The 19,840-nt window shown below is 32.7% G+C and overlaps 1 protein-coding gene and 2 long non-coding RNA genes across 6 annotated transcripts in view; 2 read left to right on the top strand and 1 right to left on the bottom strand.

Moving 5' to 3' along the window:
- Positions 1–19,840, top strand: part of LOC110992655 (WD repeat-containing protein 7) — a 116,302-nt gene that overhangs the window by 30,814 nt on the left and 65,648 nt on the right. The gene's annotated exons all lie outside the window — the stretch shown is intronic.
- On the bottom strand, positions 7,222–8,032 carry LOC123690552. Its single transcript, XR_006751176.1, has 2 exons — positions 7,962–8,032; positions 7,222–7,642 (listed from the first exon to the last, which is right to left on the bottom strand). It is a non-coding gene; the product is annotated as an uncharacterized LOC123690552 (long non-coding RNA).
- On the top strand, positions 14,411–18,886 carry LOC123690551. Its single transcript, XR_006751175.1, has 3 exons — positions 14,411–14,469; positions 17,550–17,944; positions 18,779–18,886. It is a non-coding gene; the product is annotated as an uncharacterized LOC123690551 (long non-coding RNA).

Genomic DNA, 19,840 nt, shown 5'->3' with positions numbered 1-19,840 from the left:
TCTAATAATTGCAATTGAATTGATAAGAGATTTTAATTGAATTTCGATTTGAAATTCTTCATTTAGATTGAAGTCACATTTCAACATGATTGCTTATCTATTTATCACTTATGGTACGTTATATTATTGTTTTTTTAATATTCGTTTTTTATTGTGAATATCGCCAACATTTATTTCAATACTGTCTTTCTCGCCCTCGACAGGATGATTCTTGTTATAAATCCTTGGGATCTTGTCTTCGGATTACTGAATCTGACTGATTTTTAGGCAATTGAGCGTCTGCCAGACTCCCTTTAAGGTTCTCCGACTCGCCAGTTACCTCGCGACGTTCGTACGAACAATTGCGTTAATAGATGGAAAAGTCTATTTGTACAGCCTTTACTTCGTTCTTCGCTTACTCCAGTGAGCTTTCTTCATGTCCTTCAGGCGATTCACAGGACGGCCTTGCTCTTGTTTAGGGAAAACTTGCTTTGCTCTCGCCAAAACAGCCAGAGCTGAGCTGTGAAGGCTTTAAAAACAGCTAGACCAACCTTTAAAAAATAAAAAAAATGTTACAACTATGATTTTAATGTATGATCTCAGGGCAACGACGCACGCTGAATCCGAATCTACTTAGATTACATTGGTTTCGAAATTCTGAGCAGTAAAATTAAACAGTCCAGCATCATAAACTTAACATCAGGTGAGCCTCCTGCCCGTTTCCCCCCTGTTCTATAAAAAAACAGCTAGTGGCCATCCCAGATTATTCGTCGGTTTATAGTATTTTCTACTCTTTTCGGGGAGTGTTCTACTACGAACCCTATAGCCAGATTCGATAAACAGAAATGGCCTGCATAAAATAACCTGAATGATCTTGATTTGGACTATCCAACATAAAATTCTTCAATTCCGACCAACAGTTTGTTATTAGTAAAAACACAAAAAAGTCCCTCTCCTCTCGTTTATTGTATAAATCAACTTGTAATTGTAATGATTTCAGTGTTTGTTTATTTAAATGCCTGAAAATGTCGAAAGTTTATTTTATAAGTTATTACATAACACATACTGTTTTTAGTTTCATTCATACATCTACGAACAACTGAATGCCTTCCACGAGTTGTTTACTTAATAAGAAGCGATAACAATGACTTTACCACAGATTTTAAATCCGACTCCTGGAATTTTGATGGTGAAAATGATAAAAATTTAAATATGTTTGCAAAAAAAAATGATTTCGGAAAAAATAGAGATCTCTTGGACGAAATAGATAGTGTCAAATATTCGGATGTGTTTGGTGATGGAAACACATTTCGGACAGAGAAAACATCTAACATTCTAAATGTATTTGAAGAAGAAAAGCATCAAAACGCAGATAGAGACATGGTTAAAAACAATGTAAATAGAGAAAGGAAAGATTTGTTTGTAAGTAACGATTTGAAATATTACGAGATTTTACCGAAAACATTTGATTATAACGGAGGTAATGTAGAAACGAAAAAAGATGAATTTGAAACGGACAATGATTTGCTTAAGAAAGAATACGAATTCGATAACAACATTGATGACGTAATAAGAGTAAGCAAAAATATAAAAACTAAAAGCAAAAACAAGGGTTTCGTGGTAGACATTCTTGATAAAGACAAATTATTCTTTGGAAAGAATTTATTCAAAGTTATAGCAGATATCGGCAATAAACTTGGCAAACAAATAGTCAAAGGCATAGAATATGCTGTAAATTCGATAACAGATGTCACATTCCAGTCAGTACCAAAAATCGTTTATGAAGAAACTAAGGGCTGAAGTTGATTAAAGCTTGCATATTATCGTTTTTTTTATTTAAATTAGCCTTAAATTAATAATAAATCTGTCGTATCTTGATAATTTGAAACTCAAGGGACCAGAGATTCAAATTACCAACAGTACAACTATTATAAAATATACATGTCAATGTTTAAAACAAATCAAAAGCTTTTTAATTATTTTAAAAATCTTAAGATAGCACAGTTGAACTGTCATTTTCATACAAAGGTCTACTAGGTACAGATGGCTATTGCCATCCGTCGATTGGTTATAGGCACAATTTTATCAATATTTGGATTAAGATGCAAAAATAGATTGAGATAGGTATACTGGGTTAGGGCGTATATCAATCTTAAACTCTATTCTTGAAGTTTTTGTCTGTCTTTAGAGTTTTGGTGATCGATCAGTGATTGATAAAATTACGAAACTGGGACTAGTTATATATCTTTCCTCTTTCTTAGTCCCTTGGTCCATTCAGAAAATATATGCTTCTAATCCACAACGATGTTATGTTGGTTCGAAAAATGGCTTGAACTGCGAAAGTCGCACGCTTCTCGCTCGGGTAAAGGCAATGAAAATAAAACAATTGTTTGATAAAATTGCACAAATTGATTAATTTTGTAATTCTATTGTGTAAAATTAATTTCTCGGCTTCACACTTCTTTAATTAGCTCAATTAAAATTGCGGATAAAACACAATTGTTCGAAAATTTCTGGTCAATACAAAATGTTTTTTATTTGGTTGATTTTGACTCTGGGTAAGTTTGTTAGCTTAAAGTAAGTCTTTAAAGAGATGTTTGTCCAGGATAAACAACGTTATTACCCTCCTTCCACCATTATGTGGAACCAGCTGTACTCTCAATTGTTTAATAATATTTCTGAACCAATTCGACTTGCGATCGGAGAGGATGAGGTGGTGGCGAGGAGAGAACACCAAGCCTTCTGGCACCCAAAACTTTAAAGGCTGGTAGTGCGTTCGTGTGACTTCTGGCTTTGAGAGTGTTCATGATATCACCTGACCTGATTAATTAAAATATAATTTATTACGCCCGTATTCTCGAACACAATGTTCAAAGCTGATAGAGGAGTGATAAAGCAAGAGAAGGAGAAAAAGACCCGTTCCTTCTGTTACTTTTTGTTCAACAGCTTCTCTACAAATACCCATCGCATCGCATCGCATGATATTAATGTTCAGTAAATCAAACGCCTTCTTCAGTTCATTAGTTAGACTTTGATTTTCATTTCTCTTCACCAGGTATATGTCGCTGCCAACTAGCTCATTAGTCGTTTAACCTTATAACTAAATAGCGCCGTTTAACTAGCGGCCTGAAAGATATTCAGCCCTTGCGTTTGTTTTTTTTTTCTTTAAATAGAACCGGGGGCAAAGGGGCAAAAGGCTCACCTGATACCGCCGCCCATGGATACTCTCAATGCCAGAGGGCTCGCGAGTGCGTTGCCGACCTTTTAAGAATTGGTACGCTCTTTTCTTGAAGGACCCTAAGTCGATTTGGTTAGGAAATACTTCAGTCGGCAGCTGGTTAAATGTTACAACATTTAATCAACTGGCTGGGTAATGCTTAGGACGTTCGTACGATAGAGTGACCATGTAACACGTATTAAAAAATGAAACATTAAAAAATATTTCATTAAAAATTAATTTACTTGAGTCCGTCACAACTAAATTCACGTTATTAATATAAGTGTTTTGCTGACGCTTTATTGACAGTTTGAATAGTTTAGACAGAAGCTAGGTGGCAGAAAGTCAGTCATGTGGCTAGGCATGTAATGAAACGTCATCAATTCATGTCATTTGCCTAACTGTTTGATCAATAGCTGAATATCTTTCAGGCCGCTAATTAAATGGCTAGACTGTTAATTGAACGGCTTATTGAGCTAGTTGTCTGTGACATGTATATATTTTCAAGCAATACCTCTAGTTGAGTAGTTTTTTGTACTTACATGCATTTGTATTCTGTAATTCCTAATAGAAATTGAATATCGTTATTAGAAGTTACGTAGCAGAGACGCTGTTTACGTTAAAAATGTTTGTTTCTTTGAACGGAAATTAATCATAATAATAATCCCGTTTAATTTTGAAACATTACTTACTTAGATATATATTATATACAGTTTTTCCCTAACATCCGAACTTTCTACAGTGCCATTGATGGGAACCGTTTTACGGGCTAAGGTTCCTCCAGCATTTTCCATATATTTTTGTCCATGTCTTTCTCCATTCGCATCCTGCTATATCTATTCTCCTTTTTTTGGGAACCCCCTCTTATGTTTTTCTCTCTTCCTTTCCATATATATTTAAAGACCACCATGTATCTGTGCTTGCTATAAAAATATATTAACTTTTTAAATATTCCAGCCATTTGCAATACAATAGCGGAAATACCCAAAGATCTAGAAGTTTTAATTGATTTGAGCGATCAGGTATCGAACCTGAGAAGCAATGGTCCACGGATGCTGGTTCCCGACAACCTCAGGAAACGGAGTAAGGGAAGAATGAATGGAGATGGATTATTCCGTTCAAGACCTCCCATACCACTGATACACAAGGAATTACTAGAGCATTTGGTTGATTTAATACAATGAGTAGCTAGATATGTTTTTCATTAATAAAACAGAAGAGAATATATGAACGGGTGCATCTTTTCTCACAGCAGTTCAGGCCATTTCGAGCCCCTCGTTGTACTCGTTAAGTTATAAAAATTAAAATAAAATACGTTTATTTTGGAACATAAGATCATCAAGGTATCACTTATTCCACGTCATTAAATTTGAACATGTAGGCATCCCTACTCATCGGCAAAGAAGACAGAAGGTGTTGGCTGAGAGAAAAAGCCGGCAAAAAACTCTCGGTACTCTTTTAAAAAAGCAAATTAATTAAAAGTAGCCCAACACTAGTTCCATTTTATCAACTAGATAATCGCCAACTTTATAGTAAGCCGTTTTACACAGCTTTTCTTTGATACTTTCTTAAATTTATTACAAGGCAGAGATAAAAGAGTCTCTGTGATTTTATTAAAGAAGAGTTCTTCGTACTTCAAAAGAATTACTAACTTTAGATAGTCTAATACGGGCATAGGGCATATATAAAATAAATCTCTAGTTTAATAATCTAGTCTCTAGTCAGGGCCCCTAATTTTTTATTTAATATAACAGGGGGCAATCGGGCAGGAGGCTCACCTGATGTCGATACCGATAACGCACTCGCGAACCCTCCGACATAGAGAATTTCCATGAGCGGCGGTATCACTTAACATGAGTTGAGCTTCATGTCTCTGCCCCTGTTCTATAAAAAAAGTAGTCTTAAAGTTATTGGTTACAGAATACACAATATTTTTCCGTTATGTTTGTGAGCTAATAAGGAAGGCCTTATGGCTTCTAAGCAAGGCAACCATTGTATTGAAAAATAAATTGTCTAAGCATATCAATAAAGTGAATTATCCTAATCAGAAATAATTGATTTTATGTCAATTAAATTTTACTTTCACTCATTGCTTATGTGAAAATTGCATAATTCTACGCAACATGTCGTTTTCATTATTATTAGCCTCCGGTAAGCTGTAATTTATTTTAAAAAATCATGATTGCAAAAAGAGTATTACATCTCGTCTTATATATGTGATATTGACTTAGGCTCGAGTAAATATACAAATAAGTTCTAAAATGTTTAAGGAAGGCCCTCAGATTTCTGTAATGTGATTATACGTTTATTGTATAGACAAGTAGGTGATTTGCCTTCTGTGGCCGAGAAATTCGTAATTGTTTAGATCTAACGCGTGCCGTGCGTACTCTTAGAAATAAGAGACGCATGCTGATCTGAGTCCAAAATTCTCGACCCAATGCAGAAATTAACGTAAGTATATTAAAGCTTTTGTGGTCTGTCGTATATATATCTTGGATATTTTTACAGCTTTATTACTAAATCATACCAACTGCTGCAGCATCGATGATGTAACAACTAAAGATACCAAAAAATGTATAAATATAATGCAGTTTAATGTTGTGAAAGCCCCACAAAGAAGCTTAAGAAATGATCCACGTTACAAAACAATTAATGAAAGAAATGTTAATGTAAGAGAAGATTCAAAGGACCCATTGGCTGAAAGCCATAGAAATATACCAAATAATGTATTAAAGGTGATACTAGAAAGACATAGAAATAGTTATAGTAAATGTAAAAAACTTAAAACTAATCAAGAAGATTCAAATATAGCAGAAGCTCTTAAAGATGTTAGTTATGGAACAGAAACAGATTCATTGTTCAACAAACGCGATATTTTGGATATTGTGACACTACCAGTACTTATAGATCTAGAAAAAGGAAGGCGTAAACATAATATTACAAATGTGGATAATAAAGATAACCTGAAAGATATTAATTATCAAGTTTCAAGAAAGAATTTTGATTTGATAGATTTTATAAAGTCTCGGAATGTACGAATCAAAGCTCATACCCAAAACCAGAAAATACCAGAAAAAATATTCAGGAATAAACTGGGTGGGTTTAATAATTTTGCATCGATACTGTTGTCTGGCGATGTTTTTGATTTTTAATACAACAATTTATAAACTTTAATTCATTTCTTATTCTTAAAAAATACTGCTCAGAGAGACCTCTCCTTTCTAAATGAAGGTATTGGCGATACGTTGACTTGCTGCCTCCACACCACTCTATCCTCAGCTTGTCTTAGTGCATAAGGGATGTTGAGACCCATAATTGTATTTATTTGTACCAACCGGTAGGTTATCGACGAGGACATCTCATGTTCTCCTACCTACTATATCCTGGCAAGAAGTAATGATAGCCGACAGTCTTGTTAAGATTTTAAGTTAGGTTAAAAATGGACTTGTTGAAACATGTTTTAATATATGTACATAAATACAATTGTTAGTTTTTTACCTCGGCTGAAAACTATCGCTGGTTCCATATCTTGTCTATACAGATATTCATGTCTATGATGGTGCAAACGTTACAGCATCGTTATGTTATAACATATATTATATAAATATGTATTAATAAAAGTAGGTGTTTCATTATTTTTGTGGTGATATTGGTTTTTCTCATTTGTTTTCATGATGTCTACGTTTGAGAGTCTAAAGCTGCCTAGAGTTTATAGGAATATAGGGGATTGCTTTCTAAGGGTAGAGTTGAATGTAAATTTAGAAAATAAAACTCCACCGTGGCGGGTGCGGGTGAAAACCGCTTCGTAAGTCCTTAGTGTAATTATAAGTAACAACATGCTATTAACAACTTAAGATAAGAGTTAAGATAAACACAGGCAGATCCATGTCTATCGCATGTACCGCGCACACGCGTGTTGACAATGAAACTTGGTTCAAGCGGAACTTGAGGTGTTCATTAATTTCTAAGACGATATTTGAAAAAAAAATCATTTTAGGAAATTATGATTATGATAATAGAAACAATAGCTTTCAGATAATGTTTAATTGTAGTTGATTCAAAAGATGAAACGCTGGGTGTGTTGTAACAATTCGTTCAGGTCCATAAATTCTTCTTTTTCAACTATATTTTTATGGCTTAGTCGTTTACCAGGAAATAACATCAACAGTTTTTTGTTATTTATGTTACCTTGTGTTTTTTTACCCACTTTGTTGCGACGTTGTTGGCGTCGTAAATACTTTATCACGTCTGATTCGATTCTACGAAATGTTTTGTCACGTGGCTCGTGCTCATCTGAATAGCTATCACTTTGTTTTAATTGATTGGCTTTATACTTGTCTATAGCAAGCATACCTTGGCTGTCCTTGACTTCTGTCTCAAAGTGAATGGGAGTTTCTACATCGAAAGTACTGTATTCTGTTTGGTAGCTTTTTGCTATTAAAATAACTGAAAGATTTTAGGAACATGTAATTATGAAAAGCTAGCGAAGCCAAGCCGCCTTCTTTATTTTTACTATTTAATAAAATATAATTTATTGATAGGTAAAGATTAGGATCTGGCACCAACCAAAATTACTCGTAGATTTGATTTTAGCAAAAAAAGGCTAGACGGCTTGAGAGGAGGAAACCATTCACAGATAAAGACACGTTTTCTATTGACAGCACGTATATAGGAGGCTAGGTAACGAAAAAAATTATTTATTATTTATAAACAGTTGTATCTTGTCATAGATTAAAAAAAGTAGATTGCTTAATTAAACTCTTACCAATCAGACAAATGAAACGACTCATTTCAAATACCAAGTGCGCATAAATAAAAATAATAGCCAATTTTAAAGGTGATAAACTGGTTTAGTGTGAAATGAAATAATGAATGCCTGCACATATATTCAATTAATGAATTGTAAAATGCGCTTTGTTTAGCAATAAAAATGTTTAAAGAACTTTATTTCTCATTACAAAAAAAAGTATTTTATTTACATGAGAAACTTAATATTGCGAATTTGAGGTGGTAATTTATTAAATAATTGAACACCCTCATACTTAATAGATTTCTTCAAAGAATTAGTATGCGGCTTCGGCAAGATAAGCAAACTCGCTCGACGAGTATTGCGTGTATTTGATTTTTTTAACATTTACATATTTGACGAATACAATAAAACTATGATGGAAACTGACTGGGTGGAAATTTTCAGTAACTACATGGAGATCTTTCGCCGAGCGGTAGAAACCACATAATTCTGTCGGCTTCAATAAAAAGATTAACATCGTGATTGGTCGTCCGCGATGCAGGATACTGCTGAGGAAGTTGCATGGATCTAGTTAGCGTCTTCTTAAGTTGTAATCTCGTTTTCACACGTATATCCTTTCTATATCGCAATCATAAGTGATTGTCCTCTTTTTTTAACGGGAGGAAAATGAAATAAAAAATCATAGGCAGGCTGCAATTTCCCCGTACTAGACTATCTAAAGTTAGTATTTTTTTTTTGGGAAAAGGTATACACTTCTTTAATCTCTGCCTTTTAATAAATTTAAGAAATGTATAAAAGAAAAGCCGTTTAAAAGGCTTACTATAAAGTGAGCGATTATCTAGTTGATAGAAGGGCCTGGGACTAGTGCTGCAAGCTACTTCTAATTCATTTGCTATGTGTTGTTTGATGATTTGCTTTTTTAAAAGAGTATCGAGAGTTTTTTACCCCGCATTTTTCTCTCAGCCCGACACCCTCTGTCTTCTTTGCCGATGTGTAGGGATGCCTTCAGGTTCAAATTTAATGACGTGGAATAATTAATAACTGTATATCTTATGGTCCATAAAAACGTATTTTATTTTTATTTCATAATGCCACTTGGGGATTGCCACTTTTTATCAACTTATGCAATTATTGATTTATTTTTATTTTGCGGTATTTTTAAAAATATTAATTCAATCTACCACAACAACAACAGGAATTCCCTATTTATTTTTATTAACTTTTAATGATGAATGCACGCCTGTATAATACCTAAACTATACTAAATAATCTAGGAGCGCTACATGGGCTTCAGATTGCATCCGTTTTTGTGATAATTTTTATTTCATAGACAAAAATTGACTTTTGTCTAAGATATGTAAATTTTTGATTTCAGACATCTGTGATTGTAATCGTAAATTACAATATATTTTGAAGCCCCTCTACCTCTGAGAGAGAGAATTATAATATAGTGTGATCATACGTGTGAATCAGGTGATACATACAACGCTACTACAAAGACAGCTGTAATATATTTTAGAGTAACTGTACCGGTACTAAAAGAAAAAAGTTTAGTCAAAGAAATTTATTAATAAATTTATTATAATCTCGAGATTATATTTGGGCGGAAATTTAAAGTAATTTCAAGTCAAGTAACTTTTTTACGGTATGTTTGGAACTAGAAAATAAATTTCTGCGTGGCTTGTAACAAACTATGCAGTTGCATCAATTCCCTATCTGTTGCACCTTTCGAAGAAAGCTTTCCTGAGTGCCCCATAACTATTCCCCAGTATGCACTTTTAGCCTTTTCTTTTTTGTTGGGTGCAGGCTTTTTTTGACGTAGTATATCATAATATCTCGTTTTGTCACTGATGGCTTTTCGTACGTATCCTTTTTGTTTACCCATTGCATTAGTGAGTTTGCTAGGGCGTAATTCATTATTTTGACATTGTTTGTCATGTTTCTGATTTTTCATGTTTGATTCGATTTTATGCAACGCTATTTTCTCAACATAGTCGTCTGGATAAGGCAATTCAGATTTTCTCAATTCTTTTGCAACACTATACAAGTCTATACCAAGAACATGTTTAAGAATTTCATTTCGAAGGCTCTCTTTAGATATATCTTTGACAAGTAGAGCAGGGAATGTTTCGGATTCACGCGAAGTTTCTGGAGTTTCTGCTTTTATAAATACTGAAAGAATGATTAGTTTTAACTTAATAATAATAACTGTAGATAATGAAATATTGATCTTGAAGTTTGAAGAGAAAGCAATGGAAATGACTTATGTGTATCTTATAAAGGTTTAGCGGGTAATAAATAGGAATAAAAATAAAAAGTTTAGTAAAGGAACCACAAAACAACCAACAGATTATAAAAAGTAAAAAAAATAAAATTATATCTCACCTAGTAGGCAAAGCAAGAAATACATGTTTGTGCTAATCTAACAATGTATGTGATATTTATGAACACGAGTTTAATTGATTTTAACACTTAATTAACAGGTACATTTGTGTGAAATTAATCAAATTAATATTGAATGTTACACACTTCACACAGTACTTTAACACTTGTGTTCACTTAATTGGCAATTTTTCTCTTCGCTGTTTATCACTTAATATCGCATTCGAAACTGAATTCATTGTTCGCGTTTTGGCTCGCTTATTATCCCTGGGAATAATGTACCTGGGGTCTTGAACGATGTTCGAGAACTTTCTAGGCGGGAGCGATCGCACAATTCTAGAACGTGCGTACTCGCTATCTCTATCGCACACTGCTCCGTCCCGCTCGTACGGCATTCAAGAGTGCTCGGTCTAGCTTCGAGAAGGTTCCGATCTTCCTCTTTCTCTCGCGTATCATACCGTCCTTCTACCACACCAAGAAAATTCGATCTAGCAACTTATGCAATTATTGATTTATTTTTATTTTGCAGTATTTTTTAAAATATTAATTCAATCTACCACAACAACAACAAGAATTCCCTATTTATTTTTATGAACTTTTAATGGTGAATGCACGCCTGTATAATACCTAAACTATACTAAATAATCTAGGGGCGCTACATGGGCTTCAGATTGCATCCGTTTTTGTGATAATTTTTATTTCATAGACAAAAATAGACTTATGTCTGAGATATGTAAATTTTTGATTTCAGACATCTGTGATTGTAATCGTAAATTACAATATATTTTGAAGCCCCTCTACCTCTGAGAGAGAGTTAGAATTATAATATATTGTGATGATACGTGTGAATCAGGTGATACATACAACGCTACTACAAAGACAGCTGTAATATATTTTAGAGTAACTGTACCGGTACTAAAAGAAAAAAGTTTAGTCAAAGAAATTTATTAATAAATTTATTATAATCTCTAATCAAAAAATGTGTATAGAACACATTTTTTTGATTCGAGATTATATTTGGGCGGAAATTTAAAGTAATTTCAAGTCAAGTAACATTTTTGTGGTATGTTTGGAACTAGAAAATAAATTTCTGCGTGGCTTGTAACAAACTATTCAGTTGCATCAATTCCTTATTTGTTGCACCTTTCGAAGAAAGCTTTCTATTTAATTCAGGAATTAAAGGCCAGTAATCAAAAGAAGGAATTACAGGCCTTTTTCTACGTAGTATATCGTATATCGTTTTGTCACTGATGGCTTTTCGTACGTATCCTTTTTGTTTACCCATTGCATTAGTGAGTTTGCTAGGGCGTAATTCATTATTTTGACATTGTTTGTCGTGTTTCTGATTTTTGATGTTTGATTCGATTTTTCGCAACGCTATTGTGTCAACATCGTCGTCTGGATAAGGCAATTTACATTTTCTCAATTCTTTTGCAACACTATACAAGTCTATACCAAGAACATGTTCAAGAATTTCATTTCGAAGGCTCTCTTTAGATATATCTTTGACAAGTAGAGCAGGGAATGTTTCGGATTCACGCGAAGTTTCTTGAGTTTCTGCTTTTATAAATACTGAAAGAATGATTAGTTTTAACTTAATAATAATAACTGTAGATATTGAAATATTGATCTTGAAGTTTGAAGAGAAAGCAATGGAAATGACTTATGTGTATCTTATAAAGGTTTAGCGGGTAATAAATAGGAATAAAAATAAAAAGTTTAGTAAAGGAACCACAAAACAACCAACAGATTATAAAAAGTAAAAAAAATAAAATTATATCTCACCTAGTAGGCAAAGCAAGAAATACATGTTTGTGCTAATCTAACAATGTATGTGATATTTATGAACACGAGTTTAATTGATTTTAACACTTAATTAACAGGTACATTTGTGTGAAATTAATCAAATTAATATTGAATGTTACGATTACACAGAATTTAACCCATTTCAATCCATCCAAAAAAAAGAAATCCATTTAAGTTACGAGCTAGGGGATCGGTTAAAAAACGCCGTAAATTTCTTCAAGGGTTTATTTTCAATGAAATATCCGAGGAATTAGTTTACACTAAGAAAATCGGAAACTACGCACATAAATTCACTAAATACACATATACAAAATACTGTCACTAAAAAGTTTAATAACACACACTTCACACAGTACTTTAACACTTGTGTTCACTTAATTGGCAATTTTTCTCTTCGCTGTTTATCACTTAATATCGCATTCGAAACTGAATTCATTGTTCGCGTTTTGGCTCGCTTATTATCCCTGGGAATAATGTACCTGGGGTCTTGAACGATGTTCGAGAACTTTCTAGGCGGGAGCGATCGCACAATTCTATAACGTGCGTACTCGCTATCTCTATCGCACACTGCTCCGTCCCGCTCGTACGCCGTTCAAGAGTGCTCGGTCTAGCTTCGAGAAGGTTCCGATCTTCCTCTTTCTCTCGCGTATCATACCGTCCTTCTCCCACACCAAGAAAATTCGATCTAGAATATTCCTTCATCAAAGGGGTATAACCAGGCCTGAATACACCTGAGAACGGGTCTTTCACTTTCCTGAAAATAGGGTAACATTATGTATAATTACGATTTTCTAATATGTTATTGACACTCTCCTGAAAAGGTCATAAATCATATTTCAGCATGCTGAAAAGTTCTCTAACTAGTAGAAAAATCTAAAAACATTGCAGTTGACCCGTCTTCGTATCAATATATATATATTTTTTTTTTTACGAAGTTAATATATTTTTGTAGATAAGCACCATTTATTTATTTATACTGTTACGAAGAGGGGTCAACGAATTCCTCATAGATTTGATTGAAATAAACCCTTGAAGAAATCGACGGCAGTTTCTATCCGATCCCCTAGCTCGTAACAATACACTATTAATCTTATAGCTATCATCCATATTATCAAACGAAACACTCACACAACAGTGTCAAAACAGACTATATATTCTTTATAAGGAATTTGAAAGGACCTTGCATCTCCTTTCGTTATAGGAAGCGAAAACAAAAATTGAGCCATTTAGAATAATTACTTATTTTATTACTATCAACAGGTAAATTATTCTAAACATTTTGCTATGCCAACATTTGTTTTATAGTTTTTTAGGTACCGTTATACAATCCAGCGTGTCGAAAAGAATTCTGCATAACCGCTGCTGTTACTTCTTTCCAGACTTTCAATATGAAATTAACTGCTTGTATCATATTAAACGACAAATTCCTTGTATTGTGACCCTTTAGTCTTTTCATCACATTCTGATCCAATAGATGCAAAATACTGGTTGTATTGGTTGGGAAAAAAGCCACTGGCAATGGTTTTATGCTCTTGAAGCACCGAGTGTTTCTGTTTCTGAACTACTCATATTGGCAACGACTGGAACGATGATACGCTCTTTAGAGAGTTTTCCTACCACACATTCTTCTCACTCTTCACGGTTCGAGAGAATGTGAAATGCGCAAATAGAAAGAAAGTCCAATAGTGTACAGCCGGGGATCGAACCTACGTCCTCATGGATGATAATGGTACGCTGAAGGCCAACACTGCACCGCACTTGGGTGTCTATATATTTAATAAAATACCAAATAAAATAGGTTGTCGTAGGATAAACAAAAGCCATAACATGATTGCGCTGTCTAGTCCTTGGCGATACGGATAAGGAGACGGTGTTACATGCTCTGACCGACTGTCCAATATATTTATAGGTTAACGATAGGTTTAACACTGAGCAAGCTATGGGAATAAAGTAACGGAGACGAATTTAAAGGAAATAATGTTCAACATTAAATCAAGAGGCATCGGGATTTGCTGTAAAGGTCATACAAAAAGTAAATAGGTAGTAGTGTTTTATCATCCGAGCTACCAATACCATTTACGTAAGCTATTTAATACCTCCGACGACTACATTGTCGGGAAATCATCTAGAAAATATATAAAAAAGAACCATGATTGTGGTTCCGTTCATAATCATTTGATAATTTTGTGTTATTTTACATGAAAAACCCCATAACAAATTGTTTTAAATATTACACCACTTAACTCATTGACATGGTTGGTTGATTGAGATGAAATCAATTTTTCCGCATTTTAATCGCATACGTTAACAGAAATGCTGCCTGTTTTATTGCTTGGTGAGGTTTATTTTTCAAATATTTACAAAATATGTAATTTTCTCCAATTCTAAGGATATGTATGATTTTTAAGGTTTTTTAAACATTTACGGGTGTGTTTGGGTAAAATCAAATCCTATTTATTTATTTAGTATGCATGTACCACGGAATAATTGTAACTATACCCAGAACACAGTAGTTCTTTAGTGTCGCGTTTGAAAAATTGTATCACCATATTTCTGTCATAAATAATTTTTTATTATTAGACGCATTTAAATCTGTACGTGGTATTGACATGGTAAATACTAATACTAATATACAGGATACGGTGTACGTAGTTAAGTACCTCTACCAAATATCAGTTCCATATATACGGCCGCCCGTCAAGGATAAAGGATCAGATTCTCGAGCGCGTCAGATTTAGACCAGTGCCGAAGCCTTCAAAAATAGTAAAAAATGAAAAAAAATTACAGTAGGATGAAACCCATTAGAAATGCAGGGGAATATGATCAAAATGAAAGGAAAAATAAATTACGGTCGATCCGAGTTCGGGAAGTGGGAGGGGGGTGACTTTTAAGGGGGAAAAATTGTTTATCTTGATTTCCGGCGAAACTACCAGTCCTATGGAAAAAAGTTAAATGGCAAAGTTGTAGGTCATAAAAAGATCTACAACTTTGGTATTTACAATTTTTTCACATAACCTCAAAATTTAGGTGAAAAATTCAAAAAACCAAGTTTTTGGTTTTTTATTCATATCTTTTTTAAAAAGTTTTTTTTTTCTACGAAATTTGGTGAAAACTTACCTTATTATGTCCCAAATATACTGTAATTTATTTGATTAAAAATATTTATTTTTTCGCCTCATTTTAACTTAATATCAAAAAAGCACCCTAATTTTCAATCGAAAATTCTGACGTCAAAATTTCAGCTTTTTTCAAAAAGTTTGGGGGCTTTTTGTTCGTTGAAATATCTACTTTCTGATGGTGTAAAAAAATTATACATTACCATAGGAAATATTATTAGAAAATGCAAAAAATTGAAAAAACCTCAAATTCGAAAATTTTCTTTTAATTATGTACAATTTTGAGGTATTTATTAAAATTTACACTTTAATTACTCAAAAAACGTAAGATTTCATGCTTCATTGATAAACGAAAAAATTGCAAATTAAAATATACTTCTATAATTAACAAACAAATAAGCTAATAAAGTTAATATTTAATAAGACATCTACAATATTTTGAAAAAGTTGTAGAATCTTCTGCAAATAATATTTGTAGATGCCTATTTATTGCTGTTTTAAGATAATTTATATACCTGAGTGACCTTCGGTGAATTTTGAATTTTTCTTTGAATAAAGTAAATTTCTCACAAATCACTTAGAGTAACTCAGCCTGCAGGTGTATTTTTAAAAACGATGTTGTACACTACTCTGTATCTCGAATACTGGCTAACGGTTTTTACAGCTGCTACGAAATAGCAGGTAGCAGTAAGGCCCAGATCCTCCTAGGTCCATCCCCACTTCTCAATGAAATAACTTACACTGGGCTAAAATTCACCGAAGGTCACTCAGGTATATAAATTATCTTAAAACAGCAATAAATAGGCATCTACAAATATTATTTACAGAAGATTCTACAACTTTTTCAAAATATTGTAGATGTCTTATTAAATATTAACTTTATTAACTTATTTGTTTGTTAATTATAGAAGTATATTTTAATTTGCAATTTTTTCGTTTATCAATGAAGCATGAAATCTTACGTTTTTTGAGTAATTAAAGTGTAAATTTTAATAAATACCTCAAAATTGTACATAATTAAAAGAAAATTTTCGAATTTGAGGTTTTTTCAATTTTTTGCATTTTCTAATAATATTTCCTATGGTAATGTATAATTTTTTTTACACCATCAGAAAGTAGATATTTCAACGAACAAAAAGCCCCCAAACTTTTTGATAAAAGCTGAAATTTTGACGTCAGAATTTTCGATTGAAAATTAGGGTGCTTTTTTGATATTAAGTTAAAATGAGGCGAAAAAATAAATATTTTTAATCAAATAAATTACAGTATATTTGGGACATAATAAGGTAAGTTTTCACCAAATTTCGTAGAAAAAAAAACTTTTTAAAAAAGATATAAATAAAAAACCAAAAACTTGGTTTTTTGAATTTTTCACCTAAATTTTGAGGTTATGTGAAAAAATTGTAAATACCAAAGTTGTAGATCTTTTTATGACCTACAACTTTGCCATTTAACTTTTTTCCATAGGACTGGTAGTTTCACTGGAAATCAAGATAAACAATTTTTCCCCCTTAAAAGTCACCCCCCTCCCACTTCCCGAACTCGGATCGACCGTAATTTATTTTTCCTTTCATTTTGATCATATTCCCCTGCATTTCTAATGGGTTTCATCCTACTGTAATTTTTTTTGGTTTCAAAAATTATCGACACTGGTCTAAGAAAAATGTATATATATTTTAGAATGTCGTCGGTTCTTCCGATTGAGGATTTTTTATAATTATTATATAATAAATACAATATCTACTTGAACAACATAGACTTTTTGCTATTTCCATTTTAAAATTAGGCAAATTCTTCCAGAATTAATCTAATTCTTCCAAATGCCTCGATCTTAAAGATAAACTGTATATATCTTATTCTGAAGCACTTGAGTATTTCAAAATAGTTTTTAGCACTATCTAATAATGAGTGCGAGTTTGCGTTACACAAAAATCATCAGATTTTTAGAAGGGATCGTTTTTTAAGTTCACTTAACATCAGAAAATCTGACGCGCTGGATGAATTTTTTTTCTCATTTTCAACCACGCACCCCCAATATGCAAACAATAACTTTAACATACGTACATTATTAAAATACATAGATCTGTGGGACAGTAGGACTTTGATGCTATAAATAACTGACGCGCTCGAGTTTGCCCACGGCACAGTTTTTTTACATTTTTATAAATCTATAGCCCCGCCACCCACCGATGAAACGGTATACATTATATAACATTTTTTTCTTATTATTGTCTAACATTCGAAACTCAATTAGTCTCTATGACGCATAATAATCTTACAAATTGGGACCATGTTTCAGTATTATCAGTAAATTGTCAATATATAAAAAGCTCAAATGAAGGTGTGAATTATGTGCCACGAAAAGGAATAATACCAGGATATCAGGTGCAACACAAAGATTCTGAATCAAGATATATTGACGATGTGGTACTGATAAGACCAGATATATTACGACTTAACATTGAAGATAAAGATAATGCTAAAAAGGATGGTAGTATTTCCTCAGAAAAATCTAATAAAGATAGACAGATTGATAATAGAAAGAGTTTAAGTGAAGCAAATAGTTTTTTGAATTTAAACGATCCAGTCGCACTACATGTGTTTCCGTTCTCTGATCAATATAAACTCAAGCGATTCAGCCCTCTAGGTCTTGGTGGTCTACCACCAAAACCAACAAGAAGACACGGGCTTATGGTAAAAACATTTTCTTTAGTAACTGAATTTAAGCACATCCAGCGCGCAACCTCGCGAACTTTGTTTCGCCTGATTGTCATTTACTTAGCCTACCTCATTAATAACTAGCAACATATGAAACATTTTGCTACACTATCTGATACAGACTTTTCGCTTTTCCAGGATGAAATGGTTTTTCAGGTTTATCCATGTAATTTTTCTCTAATTTCTAAAATTCAACTAATTAAAACTTATACGCTTTAATTGTCCTTTTGAAAGCAGCTTTTCTGTACATATACATATAAATTTGCATTGTGTGAATTAACGTCTGAATGTGTAATGTTATGTAATATCAGCCATTAAATCCTATATAACGAATTAATTTAAAATCAAACACCATCTCTTTGTGCTAAGTCAAAACGGTCATACGGATTATGTAAACTAATATTATGAAGAAGAAGAAGGATTGATTTTTTATTTAATCAGAATTTTTTGCATTCTTTCACTATTGAAACCTTATCCCTGATTACTATAGAACTATTGAACAATTGTGTAGAATAATGATACAGTTGGTACATATGTGAAATAGACATTAAAAATTCCTTTTTCCTGCTAAAACTATTGTCAATACAGCAATTTACAATAGTTTTATTGGAGACATCAATATCTTCATATCTATCAAAAGTATCTTAATTTAAAATCCTATTTACTGATTAAATAAATATAGCCTTTATTAACAATCTTGTAAGTTACATTTTATCTTTACATTTCTTTTAATGTTGTGGAATAAATAAATACAGAGTATATGATGGAACCGCTGAGTGCAGTAAATGTTTTAATGTTTTTAACTTTTAGGGGTAACGTTAGATTTATCATTTCATAGTCAAGATAATAGACCACCCAGAGATGATGATGACGATGATGTTTCTAAAGAAATTCCATTGGTTCAAAGGATATTGGACTCCGGGGTGTTTAATATTTTTAACTTTAAATAAATAATGATTTTACCAAACATCTTATTTTTGTATACATTATAAAAACTTGTTTACCTCTATATTAGTATAGTTGTTATCTGTGATCTCACAAAACCTTTGGATAAACTATAGAATGAAGAATGCAATACAATGAAGTTACCAGGGTATTGAAGTGCTTACACCGTCTTTCCCTGGACCGGTGGTGATTTATTCTGTAATTTTAAAACAATTTCGAAAAACCCACTGTGGCGCTGCCTTGTCAGGTCCATGCGTCAGGTATTTGCTTTTTATAAAATTAGCTGATGATTTCAGCAGACTTTTTGGATCAAGGTATACATGGTCTCCTTCACTGAGCGCGTGTAAAATGCCCACATATAAAGTATATTGCTGCACAGCCCGATCCCCGGTACCAACACTGCTCATCATTATGCTTTAAATAATAATAAAATGTTGATTGTTAAATTACTTATTACTTATTAGATAAGATGGATGAAGTTGTAAAAAAACATCATCTTGCCATTCTCGATCAAGAATGACGAAAAATATATAATCTGACGATTTCTACAAGCCGTAGTAAGAATAATTCGTCCATAAAGTTTATAGCCGCATGTGCATGATGCCTAAATTAGTTAGTATAAATAAAACTGTGTATTTTGTGGTCAAACTACTTTGCAAAAACCAATAAAATTTACATTAGAAATATATATATATATTTTAGAATGTCGTCGGTTCTTCCGATTGAGGATTTTTTATAATTATTATATAATAAATACAAGTTCTACTTGAACAACATAGACTTTTTGCTATTTCCATTTTAAAATTATTCGAATTCATCCAGAGTTAATCTAATTCTTCCGAATGCCTCGATCTTAAAGATAAACTGTATATATCTTAATCTGAAGCACTTGAGTATTTCAAAATAGCGAGTTTTTAGCACTATCTA

The sequence above is a fragment of the Pieris rapae genome, chromosome Z, assembly GCF_905147795.1.
Source record: "Pieris rapae chromosome Z, ilPieRapa1.1, whole genome shotgun sequence".
Classification (NCBI taxonomy): Eukaryota; Metazoa; Arthropoda; class Insecta; order Lepidoptera; family Pieridae; genus Pieris; species Pieris rapae.
The sequence above is the reverse complement of the archived record's forward strand: the minus strand, read 5'-3'. Positions and strand labels throughout refer to the sequence as shown.